Raw genomic sequence first — 12,828 nt, 5'->3', positions numbered from 1 at the left:
GGCAAGCCAGGCCGCCCACGACGCCGAACGCATCCAGGCTGTCGATTATCTCCCGACCCGCGGCCCCGACGAGAGTGGCCGCTTCCCGCGCTTTTCGCGGTCTCCCGCGCTTGTGCGCGCCAAAACCAATGGCAACATCGAGGGACGCACCGCGCAGGCGCGCCCAATGCAAGATCGCACTGCGCATGCGCAGCGGCGCAACGAACGCCGTGACGTCATGATGTGCGGCAACTGTGGAGCTGTACACTTAAAAGGGCAATGTCCTGCTAAAAACCGACAGTGCCTCCGATGTGGCAAGATGGGCCACTATGCTGCCTACTGTCGTGCGGCTCAACCCATGGATCCTACACATCTCCGACAACCTCGCAGACAAGTCAGGACCGTCCAGCCCACGCATCAAGACTTCCAGCTAAATGATGCAGATGACCAGGATGCCTTCCGGGTTTCCGTCCTCGATGTAAACAGGGTCAACGCCATCAATCCAGCCGATGAGTGGAGTGCCACCCTAACGGTCAACCGATCGCACGTCACCTTCCGTCTGGACACCGGCGCATCCGCCAACCTGATTGCATATTCTGAATTCCAGGCCATGAAGGTCAAACCACCCATTAAGCCATCCCGGCTCAAGATGGTTGATTATAACGGGAACGTCATCCCGTCCATGGGTTCTTGCCAGCTACAGGTAACTCACAAAACGCACACGGCCACACTCCCCTTCGAAGTTGTTGGCTCATCAAAAGATTTGTTACTGGGCGCACAGGCGTGTAAGGTCCTTCACCTGGTACAGCGCATTATGTCTCTCTCTCCAGATGAGATATCCGACTTCCCGGATGCTGAGTTCCATGCAAATCTCCATTCCCTCCTTGCTCACAACCAGGAGGTATTTGAAGGCATGGGGACATTGCCATACACTTACAAGATTTGCCTCAAACCGGACGCCATCCCGGTCGTTCACGCACCTCGGCCACTCAAAGACCGCCTCAAGTTGCAGCTGCAGGCTCTTCAGGACCAAGGGGTCCTATCCAGGGTCACGGAGCCCACGCCATGAGTCAGCTCCATGGTCTGTGTAAAAAATCCCTCTGGCGAGCTCCGCATATGCATAGATCCTAAAGATCTAAATAACAACATTATGCGGGAACACTGTCCCATCCCCAAACGGGAGGAAATCACCAGCGAGATGGCCCAAGCCAAAATATTTACCAAACTGGATGCGTCCAAAGGATTTTGGCAGATCCAATTGGACCCGGCCAGCCGAAGGCTATGCACGTTTAACACCCCTTTCGGCAGATTCTGCTACAACCGGATGCCATTTGGCATCATCTCGGCATCTGAGGTTTTCCACCGAATCATGGAGCAGATGATGGAAGGCATCGAAGGGGTACGTGTATATGTGGACGATATCATCATTTGGTCCACCACTCCGCAGGAGCACATGCATTGTCTAGGACGCGTCTTCGCCCGCATACGACAAAATGGCCTGCGTCTCAACCGCGCCAAGTGTGCCTTTGGCCAGACTGAGCTGAAGTTCCTCGGGGACCACATCTCACAATCAGGGGTCCGTCCCGATGCAGACAAAATTAGTGCTATCACAGCCATGCCACGGCCGGCTGACAAGAAGGCTGTCCTAAGATTCTTGAGCATGGTCAACTTCCTTGGGAAGTTCATTCCCAACCTTGCTTCTCATACAACGGCTATGCGCCATCTCGTGAAGAAATCAACAGAATTCCAATGGCAACAATCACACCAGCTGGAATGGGAGGAGCTCAAGCACAAACTAGTCACGGCACCAGTGTTGGCGTTCTTCGACACGGCTCGCCCCACAAAAATCTCAACGGATGCCAGCCAATCTGATATTGGAGCAGTACTCTTGCAGAAAGATAGCACGTCGTCATGGGCCCCGGTTGCATATGCCTCATGAGCCATGACCCCTACGGAACGGCCCTACGCGAAAATAGAAAAAGGATGCCTGGGCTTGTTAACTGGATTGGACAAGTTCCACGACTATGTGTATGGTCTTCCACGATTCACGGTCGAAACTGACCACCGCCCCCTGGTCAACATAATAAACAAGGACCTAAACGACATGACCCCTCGCCTCCAGCGCATCTTACTTAAACTCAGGAGGTATGATTTCGAACTGATCTACACTCCGGGGAAGGATCTCATCGTGGCGGACACGCTCTCCCGAGCAGTGAGCACACCACCAGATGCAGAGGGGTTCGTGCGTCAAATTGAGGCACACGTAACTCTGACAGCAGCAAATCTGCCGGCTGACGACCCAAGTCTGGCCCACATACGCGCAGAGACGGCGACTGACCCCCTTCTGCAGCGAGTGATGCGCCACATGACGGAAGGGTGGCTCAAAGGGCAGTGCCCGCAGTTTTATAATGTGCGAGATGACCTTACCAACATTGACGGGGTCCTTATGAAGTTAGACAGGATTGTCATTCCGCACATCATGCGCCAGATGATTCTTAATCAACTACACGAAGGCCACTTGGGAGTCGAGAAATGCAGACGGAGGGCCCAAGAGGCGGTATATTGGCCGGGTATTAATGAAGACATAGCCAACATGGTGCTCAATTGCACAACCTGTCAGAGGTTTCAGCCGGCGCAACCTCCGGAGACGCTTCTACCCCATGAGCTGGTGACGTCCCCCTGGGCGAAGGTGGGTGTTGACCTATTTCACGCGCTCGGCAGAGATTACATCATTATTATAGATTACTTTTCCAATTACCCGGAAGTCATACCTCTACAAGATCTGACGTCGTCCGCAGTCATTGGGGCCTGAAAGGAAACATTTGCTCGCCATGGCATTCCAATGACTGTCATGTCGGACAATGGACCCTGTTTCGCCAGCCGTGAATGGTCGTCCTTTGCCGCAGCATATGGTTTCACTCATGTGACGTCCAGCCCTCTACATCCACAGTCGAATGGGAAGGCAGTGAAGGGCATTCACATTGCCAAGCGGCTCCTCTGCAAGGCGGCTGCTGCCGGATCGGACTTTAACCTCGCCTTGCTGGCCTATCGATCGGCCCCGCTAGCCACGGGTCCCTCGCCAGCACAGCTTCTTGATGGGTCGCTCCCTCAGGACGACGGTGCCATCCATCCTGGCACCAACAACGGACCATGATACGGTTCTTCGTAAGATGCAAATGCAGCGTGATCACCAGAAGAGTCTGTACGACACACGGGCGACGGACCTTCCCACCCTGTCTTCCGGAGACAAAGTACGCATCCATCTACCGCATGGTGGCTGGTCAGCACCGGCCGAAGTTCTCCGACGTGTGGCTCCCCGCTCATTCCTGATACGCATGCCGGATGGTTCAGTGCGTCGCCGCAATCGGCGCGCCCTTCGCCGACTTCCACGCTCGCAGCCACACTGTACACACACGCCGGATCCTCAACAGGCTTCCGGGGATGACTTCGTGGAGCTGCCGCAGATCACGCCCCTTCCATCGCCACCCATGGCCAGGCTTGCACATCAGCCGGTGGTTCTTGACCCACCCTTGAGGCGGTCAACCCGAATTCGGCGCACACCCATTAGACTGGACTTATAACACTGTTCATACGTTTAAAAAGTTAAACACTACTGTATTATAACCTGTTGTTGTTTATCGTTCCAGATATAGTTTGACCGGACCACTATTCAAAGTTTTTTTCGCATTCATGTTTTGTTATGGTACAACCTCGTTCGCATGACGCACCCGACATCGCCCCATGTAAATAGTTACGTCATATGCACATGCTGTACACAACACACACACACTCTTAGATGCACTCAAGACACGATTATATTTATAACCACATAGGCACATATCTTTGTAAAAAGGGGGGATGTCATGATATTCAAACACACACATCATGATAGGCACACCAACAGACAAATCAGAACACACAACACCACAACCAATCACAGACAAAGACAGGGACAGGATAAAAGGACAAACACGACACCTGGTGGGCAGTAGATCTGGGGACAAGGACAACGACAAGACCTGTTTTAACATCACAGTCAGGGAGTCCCCACGTGCAGAGTATCAAGACAAAACTGTAGATAGTAAGTTTGAATAAAACAGCGTTGTACCAAATACAACTGTGTTGGCTCATCTGTGTGTCAGAACGCCCAACACCACAATGTACACATTGTGGAACCCCCTTCCCCTACTTCTTTTTCACTTTTATCACCAGTTTATCTTTCTATAATTAAAGTCGGCAACTATTATTTCTCTACATCTTTCTATGTTATTCTCTAATTTTTGAAGTTATTTTGTTTCATATCTCCTTTCCATTGTTCAGCCTTCGATAATAAGCCCCCAGAAGCTCCCTTCCTATTTGTTATGGGCCAGGGTTTAGAGCAGGCATTGTCAAAGTCGGGGGCGCGATCCGCGGGTGGTCACGGGTGGATGTCGGGAGGGTCGCGGAGCCGTTCATCGCGGCGCTCCGATCGCTCAAATCCGCGGGCAACAACCGGCTTTTAATAATGCCGGCTGCAAGCGGCCTTCAAAATGGCCACGATCAAATTTTAAAAATGCGGCCGCACTGCGCATGCGGGCCCGCTCATCGGTGCGCATGTGCAGAGTTTTGCGCATGTGCATCAATGAGCGGGCACGCATGCGCAGTGCGCCCGCATTTTTAAAAATCTGGTCGCAGCCTTTTTGAAGGCAAACAAGGTAAGAGAAAATGGTGGGTCGCGATGATCGGCCGCTGTGGGTCGTGAAGGTCGCCGGGTTGTGTCCCGAAGGTTGGCCGGTTGGTAAAAATGGGTCCCCGGAAAGAAGGTTTGAAAAACACTGGTTTAGAGAACACCAAAGTATATCATGGAGTTCACCTGAGCTACAGCTTTTAATAGATTTTGATTATGAGGAGCACAAGGGCCCACTTTCTAGGTGTCATGCAACAGAGATCTTAAGTATTTTTAAACAAAACAATGTTTATTCTATGAATCCAGTTAACATTTTATAAACACACAGTAAACATCTTATCAACCTCCAACACAAATACCCCCCCCCCCCCAAAGATACAGTACTCTATAGGTAACCCTTAATAACTTTCCGAACAACCTACATAAGCCAAACACCCTTTTTCTACAACAACAGTAGGTTTGAATTCCTTACAGAAAACAGGTATTGCTTTGAAGTTATCAAGTGATCTGGAGACATTCTTTGGCATGCAGATAGAGAGACCAAAAATACACCTTCTTTGTTTGAATGCAGCTCCCAACTGAAAATTAAACCAAAAAGCTCAGAGCCACAAAGCAGCTTCCAGCTCAAAACGAAAGTAAAAGACAGAATCACAGCCCAGCAACACCCACACAGTGACATCACTGCAGCCATTTGATAAAACACACTTTTCTTAAAGGGACCCTCACATGACACATTCCTTAATTCTACACAGATACATACAGCTGTAAAGGATTCCCTCTGTCATCTTTGTTTAATACTCCCATTCTTCTGATTTTGTCCTACCCAATCTTCCAGTCGTGTATTTTAACCATGAGCTCTTAGCTCTCAGTCCTCCAGCCTAAGCCACAATTGTGTTAATGATGTTATATCACACCATGATCCCCCTACAATTTGTGTCTTTGGCTAATAGTGAATTCATGGGCATTATAACACACACTATTTGACTATTTTATCCCCCTTCCTTGATTCTGTACTTTGTTATTTTCCACAATGGACAGACACACTGGGTTGAAAGAGATTCCTTCTGTGGTGTATCATTCTATAATTCTCTTTTATCTTTCATATACTATTTTCCCCTTTTTGTTCTCTTTGCTCCGTTATTTTATTTCTGCCATTGCCCTTCCATGTTTTTTTTTAACTCTCCTCCACACATCTCCCAATGAGGACATTGTTGTCCCTGTTCTGTTCATGTGATGTTTATCTGTTTTGCACAGGTCATTACTGTGCTGGAGCTCAGTGTTGCGCACATTTTTTCCACTTTACTATCTCCCCAGTCATGCAATTATCTCCCTTATTTGGCTACCTATATTGCCAAATATGTGACACCAAGAATTATCCTAAAACTGTATCCTTTGTTTCTTAATTCCTGAAACCTCTGTTGTAGGACCACAATTCTATTTCTTGCTATGTTATTGGTTTCAAAGGAACTATGACATTTGACAATTCCCCTTGTTCTCCCAAATCTTTTGTTGCCTCTTCATGATGCCCCTCATGATGGTATCTGGGTGACTACAAAAACACCCTTGTTTCCCCTGACAATGGAATTCTCAGTTTGCGCTGCACTGTTTTACTTTCACTCCTCCACAACCACTATTCCATGGTTGGCCTTCTAGTAAAGTAGAGCAATCCTTGAAGTTCCATTCACACAACTTGTTTCTAAGTTTTATGAGGGAAAAGATTTCTGTGGCTTACAATGTTCAAGAACATCCATACTGACCCTGTTGTTCAGTCTGTCTTGCCTTCAAGGTGGTTAATTGCAGGCGTGGGAAGTGATGACAAAGCATTGCCACATCATTCAACAATCTTTCAGAAAGTGAGAAATGGGACCTGGGAAACATATAATAGGTGAATCTTGCAAAATAATTTCCTTGGAGGTGTTCATCAAGGAAAATGTATATCGTCCTGGTATTACTTGTTAAAGGTTGAAAGCAAAGACCTCCTCTATTGTGATGTCCTTTATTTAGTCCTCTATCTATTATGCTATTTTCGCTGTATTATTCATTACATCTGTTATGATTTAGTTGCTTTGCCTGAAAGGGTAGTGGAAGCAGATTAAGTATTAAAGTACAAAATGGAAATGGATGAATACTTTTAAAAAAATATATACTTTTATTAAAGTGTTCATTTTTATAAAACACAAAATAAACAAATCCGTACAAATAAAATACCATTTACAAACCCCTGCCCTTGAAGAGAAAAACAAACCCAATCCCGCCCGACCCACTGACTGTGACCAATTCCTAAAGATAAAAAACAAAGGGTGCCACCTCCGGTAGGCCTGGGCCCAAGACCCACCCAAGACATCCACCAACCCCGTCCCTAAGACAAGACACGTTCACACCCATAGTCACAGTCAGATACCTCCCCAACCCCACTCCCCCCAAAAAGGTTTCCAGAAAAACAACTCCCTCCTCTCTCCCCACCCAACCCCCACTCCCCAACCAACCAAATAACCTAGGTTCACTGGACATTGCCCAAGCAGGACCAAGAAGCTGCAGCCCTTCCCCCCCACCTCACTCCGTTTGAAACTTTACAGCTAGCAAAGGTAACCCCCCCCCCCCACACCTACGGTGTATGTTCAAAGAATAAAGAAAAACAACACTTCCCAGTTCATACGACTACGGATGAGCAACCACAACCCAACCTTTGCAATGCTTAAAGGACCATATATTCCACATTCCGTTGTCTTGAGCATGACCCCCCCCTCCAACAAGATTAGCCCCCTCAATCCCAGACATACAACATATACAAACTACAACCCCTCTCAAACCAACCCCATTAAAGCCCTAATCAAATCCATTAAATCAAGTTTAAGTCCATGCTCCTCACAGACCGCATGGATAAATTGGAGCAGAAATTGGATGCACTTAGGAGCATGAAGGTGGCGGAAAGTATCATGTACAGGTGTTTCAGTGATGTGGTGACACCCAAGGTGCTGGCAGATAGATCGGTGACAGTTCGAATGGGCAGGCAGTCAGTGCAGGAATCCCCTGAAGTTGTCCCCCTCTCTAACAAATATACCGTTTTGGATACTGTTGGAGGGGGAGGGGGGGTTGGATGAACTGTCAGAGGATAGCAGCAGCAGCCAGAGCAGTGGTACCACAGCTGGCTCTGTTGTGAAGCAGGGAGGGACAAAGAGCACTAGAGCAATAGATATAGGGAACTCTATAGTTACGGGTACAGATAGGCACTTCTGTGGACGTGAAAGACACTCCAGGATAGCATGTTGCTCCCTGGTGCCAGGATGTCATTGAACAGGCAGAAAGCATTCTGAAGGGAGAGGGCGAACAGCCAGAGGTTGTGGTACATATTGGTACGAACGACATAGGTAGGAAAAGTGATGAGGTCCTAGAGCAGTAGTTTAGGGAGTTAGGTAGAAAGTTAAAAAGCAAGACCTCTAGGGTTGTAATCTCAGGATTACTCCCTGTGCCACGTGCCAGTGAGGCTAGAAATGGGAAGATAGTACAGCTTCACACGTGGCTAAACAGCCAGTGTAGGAGGGAGGTTTTGATATCTGGCCCTTTGGGATCTATTCCAGGGCAGGCGGGACGTGTACAAGAAGAATGGGTTGCATCTAAACTGGAGGGGGCTACATATTCTGGCTGGGAGGTTTGCCAGTGTAACACGGGAGGATTTCAACTAGTTTGACAGGGGGTAGGAACCAAAGCAAAGGTGAAATAACTGAAGGGGAACTAGGGAGAAGAGCCAGTAAGTCTCAGAGGAAGAGCAGGCAGGGTTTGGTTGAGGGAAACTAGAGAGTAGGGCCAGTAAGACTCTGAGGAAGAGCAGGCAGGGTGTTGTTGAGGGGAACTAGAGAGTAGGGCCAGTAAGGCTCAGAGGAAGAGCAGGCAGAGTGTGGTTGCTGATCAAAGAGGGTCTGGTGGACTGAAGTGCATTTGTTTCAATGTGAGAAGTGTAACAGGTAAGGCAGGTGAACTTAGAGCTTGGATTAGCACTTTGAACTATGGTGTTGTTGTCATTACAGAGACTTGGCTAAGGGAAGGACAAGATTGGCAGCGTATTGCCAGGATACAGATGTTTCAGGCAGGCTAGAGGAGGGTGTAAAAGGAGTGGGGGAGTTGCACTACTGGTTAAGGAGAATATCACAGCTGTACTGCAGGAGTACACCTCGGAGGGCTCATACAGCGAAGCAAATGGGCAAAGCTCAGGAATAGGAAGAGAAAAATAACAGCGTTGTTGTGGTGGGTGATTTTAACTTCCCCTGTATTGACTGGGACTCACTTAGTGTGAGGGGTGTGTATGGGGCAGAGTTTTGAAGGAGCATCTAGGAGGGCTTCATGAAACATGATGTAGATAGCCCAACTAGGGGAGGGGCCATAGTAGACTGGTATTGGAGAATGAGCCTGGCCAGGTGGTCGACGTTTCAGTAGGGGAGCTGTTCGAGAACAGTGACCATAATTCAATAAGCTTTAGGGTACTGATGGATAAAGATAAGTTTAGCCCTCAGATGAAGGTGCTAAATTGGGGGAAGGCTACTTTCAACAATATTAGGCAGGAATTGAAGAATGTAGATTGGGGGCAAATGTTTGAGGGCAAATCAACATCTGGGATGTGGGATGCTTTCAAGTGTAAGTTAACATGAGAATCGCGCCCCGACGCCGGCTCGCCAATTCTCCGCGCCGATTTTTGGGCGCCCGCGGGATATCCGCCACGCCGGTCGGGGGCCATTGAAAGCGCCCCCCCCCGCTGATTCTCCAGGCCTCGACGGGCCAAGTGGCCGCCGGGTTCGGCTGAGTGCCGCCGGCGTGGGTTACGTATGATCCCATCCGGCGGGACCTCAGAGTTCCGTCTGCGGGGGCCATCCTGGTGAGGGGCTGAGGGAATCCGACCCCAGGGGGAACCTCCACGGTGGCCTGGCCCACAATCGGGGCCTACCGATCGGCGGGCGGGCTAATTCCGTGGGGGCCTATGTTTCTCCGCACCGGCCCCCGGGGAATATGACGGAGCCCTACAGGGGCCTGGCGGGAGACGGGAATGCACGTGCATGCGCGTGTTCGCGCCGTCCATGGCTCGCATGCGCAAACGCGCGCTGGCCATGGCATTGCGGAGACCACTCTGGCGCCATACTAGCTCCCTAGGAAGGGGTGGATAGCTGCCAGGTGAGGCCCGTTGACGCCGGAGTGGCTCGCACCACTTTTCGCGCCGGCGTCAGAACTTGGCCGCAGGATTGGAGAATCCTGGCCCGTGTCTCACTAACCTGATTGAGTTTTTCGAGGAAGTGACGTAGATGATGAAAGTGAAGTCGCATGGGATCAGAGGTGAGCTGGCAAGATGGATACATAACTGGCTCGGTGATAGAAGACAGAGGGTAGCAGTGGGAGGGTGCATTTTTGCATGGAGGGCTGTGACTCATGGCATTCCTCAGGGATCAGTGCTGGGACCTTTGCTGTCTGTAATACATAGAAATGATTTGGAGGAAAGTGTAACTGGGGGAAGGCTAATTATAACAATATTAGGCGGGAACTGAAGAACATAGATTGGGGGCGGATGTTTGAGGGCAAATCAACATCTGACATGTGGGAGGCTTTCAAGTGTCAGTTGAAAGGAATACAGGACCGGCATGTTCTGTGAGGAAGAAAGATAAATACGGCAATTTTCGGGAACCTTGGATGACGAGTGATATTGTAGGCCTCGTCAAAAAGAAAAAGGAGGCATTTGTCAGGGCTAAAAGGCTGGGAACAGACGAAGCCTGTGTGGCATATAAGGAAAGTAGGAAGGAACTTAAGCAATGAGTCAGGAGGGCTAGAAGGGGTCACGAAAAGTCATTAGCAAATAGGGTTAAGGAAAATCCCAAGGCTTTTTACACGTACATAAAAAGCAAGAGGGTAGCCAGGGAAAGGGTTGGCCCACTGAAGGATAGGCAAGGGAATCTATGTGTGGAGCCAGAGGAAATGGGCGAGTACTAAATGAATACTTTGCATCAGTATTCACCAAAGAGAAGGAATTGGTAGATGTTGAGTCTGGAGAAGGGGGTGTAGATAGCCTGGGTCACATTGTGATCCAAAAAGACGAGGTGTTGGGTGTCTTAAAAAATATTAAGGTAGATAAGTCCCCAGGGCCTGATGGGATCTACCCCAGAATACTGAAGGAGGCTGGAGAGGAAATTGCTGAGGCCTTGACAGAAATCTTTGGATCCTCGCTGTCTTCAGGGGATGTCCCGGAGGACTGGAGAATAGCCAATGTTGTTCCTCTGTTTAAGAAGGGTAGCAAGGATAATCCCGGGAACTACAGGCCGGTGAGCCTTACGTCAGTGGTAGGGAAATTACTGGGGAGAATTCTTCGAGACAGGATCTACTCCCATTTGGAAGCAAATGGACGTATTAGTGAGAGGCAGCACGGTTTTGTGAAGGGGAGGTCGTGTCTCACTAACTTGATAGAGTTTTTCGAGGAGGTCACTAAGATGATTGATGCAGGTAGGGCAGTAGATGTTGTCTATATGGACTTCAGTAAGGCCTTTGACAAGGTCCCTCATGGTAGACTAGTACAAAAGGTGAAGTCACACGGGATCAGGGGTGAACTGGCAAGGTGGATACAGAACTGGCTAGGCCATAGAAGGCAGAGGGTAGCAATGGAGGGATGCTTTTCTAATTGGAGGGCTGTGACCAGTGGTGTTCCACAGGGATCAGTGCTGGGACCTTTGCTCTTTGTAGTATATATAAATGATTTGGAGGAAAATGTAACTGGTCTGATTAGTAAGTTTGCAGACGACACAAAGGTTGGTGGAATTGCGGATAGCGATGAGGACTGTCTGAGGATACAGCAGGATTTAGATTGTCTGGAGACTTGGGCGGAGAGATGGCAGATGGAGTTTAATCCGGACAAATGTGAGGTAATGCATTTTGGAAGGTCTAATGCAGGTAGGGAATACACAGTGAATGGTAGAACCCTCAAGAGTATTGAAAGTCAAAGAGATCTAGGAGTACAGGTCCACAGGTCATTGAAAGGGGCAACACAGGTGGAGAAGGTAGTCAAGAAGGCATACGGCATGCTGGCCTTCATTGGCCGGGGCATTGAGTATAAGAATTGGCAAGTCATGTTGCAGCTGTATAGAACCTTAGTTAGGCCACACTTGGAGTATAGTGTTCAATTCTGGTCGCCACACTACCAGAAGGATGTGGAGGCTTTAGAGAGGGTGCAGAAGAGAATTACCAGAATGTTGCCTGGTATGGAGGGCATAAGCTATGAGGAGCGGTTGAATAAACTCGGTTTGTTCTCACTGGAACGAAGGAGGTTGAGGGGCGACCTGATAGAGGTATACAAAATTATGAGGGGCATAGACAGAGTGGATAGTCAGAGGCTTTTCCCCAGGGTAGAGGGGTCAATTACTAGGGGGCATAGGTTTAAGGTGAGAGGGGCAAGGTTTAGAGTAGATGTACGAGGCAAGTTTTTTACGCAGAGGGTAGTGGGTACCTGGAACTCGCTACCGGAGGAGGTAGTGGAAGCAGGGACGATAGGGACATTTAAGGGGCATCTTGACAAATATATGAATAGGATGGGAATAGAAGGATACGAACCCAGGAAGTGTAGAAGATTGTAGTTTAGTCGGGCAGTATGGTCGGCACGGCTTGGAGGGCCGAAGGGCCTGTTCCTGTGCTGTACATTTCTTTGTTCTTTGTTCTTTGGTTTGATTAGTTAGTTTGTGGACGACCCAAAGGTTGGTGGAACTGCGATTAGCGATAAGGATTGCCAGAGGATACAGCAGGATATAGATTGGTTGGAGATTTGGGCGGAGGGAAGGCAGATGGAGTTTAGTCCGGACAAATGTGTGGTAATGCATTTTGGAAGGTCTAATACAGATGGGAAATATACAGTGAATGGCAGAACCCTTAAGAGCATTGATAGACAAGGGATCTGGGTGTACAGGTACACAGGTCACTGAAAGTGGCAACGCAGGTGGAGAAGGTAGTCAGGAAGGCATATGGCTTGCTTGCCTTCATCGGCCGGAGCATTGAGTTTATAAAGTCATGTTGCAGCTTTATAGAACTGTAGCTAGGCCGCACTTGGAATATAGTGTTCAATTCTGGTACCACACTACCAGAAGGATGTGAAGGCTTTGGAGAGGGTACAGAAAAGATTCCCCAGGATGTTGCCTGGTATGGAGGGCATTAGCTCTGAGGAGAGG

At 49.0% G+C, this 12,828-nt stretch overlaps 1 protein-coding gene across 3 annotated transcripts in view; it reads right to left on the bottom strand.

Annotated features, from left to right (window-relative positions):
• The window catches only part of LOC140408879 (gamma-aminobutyric acid receptor subunit beta-1-like), a 609,207-nt gene that overhangs the window by 244,259 nt on the left and 352,120 nt on the right, over positions 1-12,828 (bottom strand). The gene's annotated exons all lie outside the window — the stretch shown is intronic.

The sequence above is a fragment of the Scyliorhinus torazame genome, chromosome 3, assembly GCF_047496885.1.
Source record: "Scyliorhinus torazame isolate Kashiwa2021f chromosome 3, sScyTor2.1, whole genome shotgun sequence".
Classification (NCBI taxonomy): Eukaryota; Metazoa; Chordata; class Chondrichthyes; order Carcharhiniformes; family Scyliorhinidae; genus Scyliorhinus; species Scyliorhinus torazame.
This window is presented reverse-complemented; position numbering and strand designations above follow the sequence as displayed.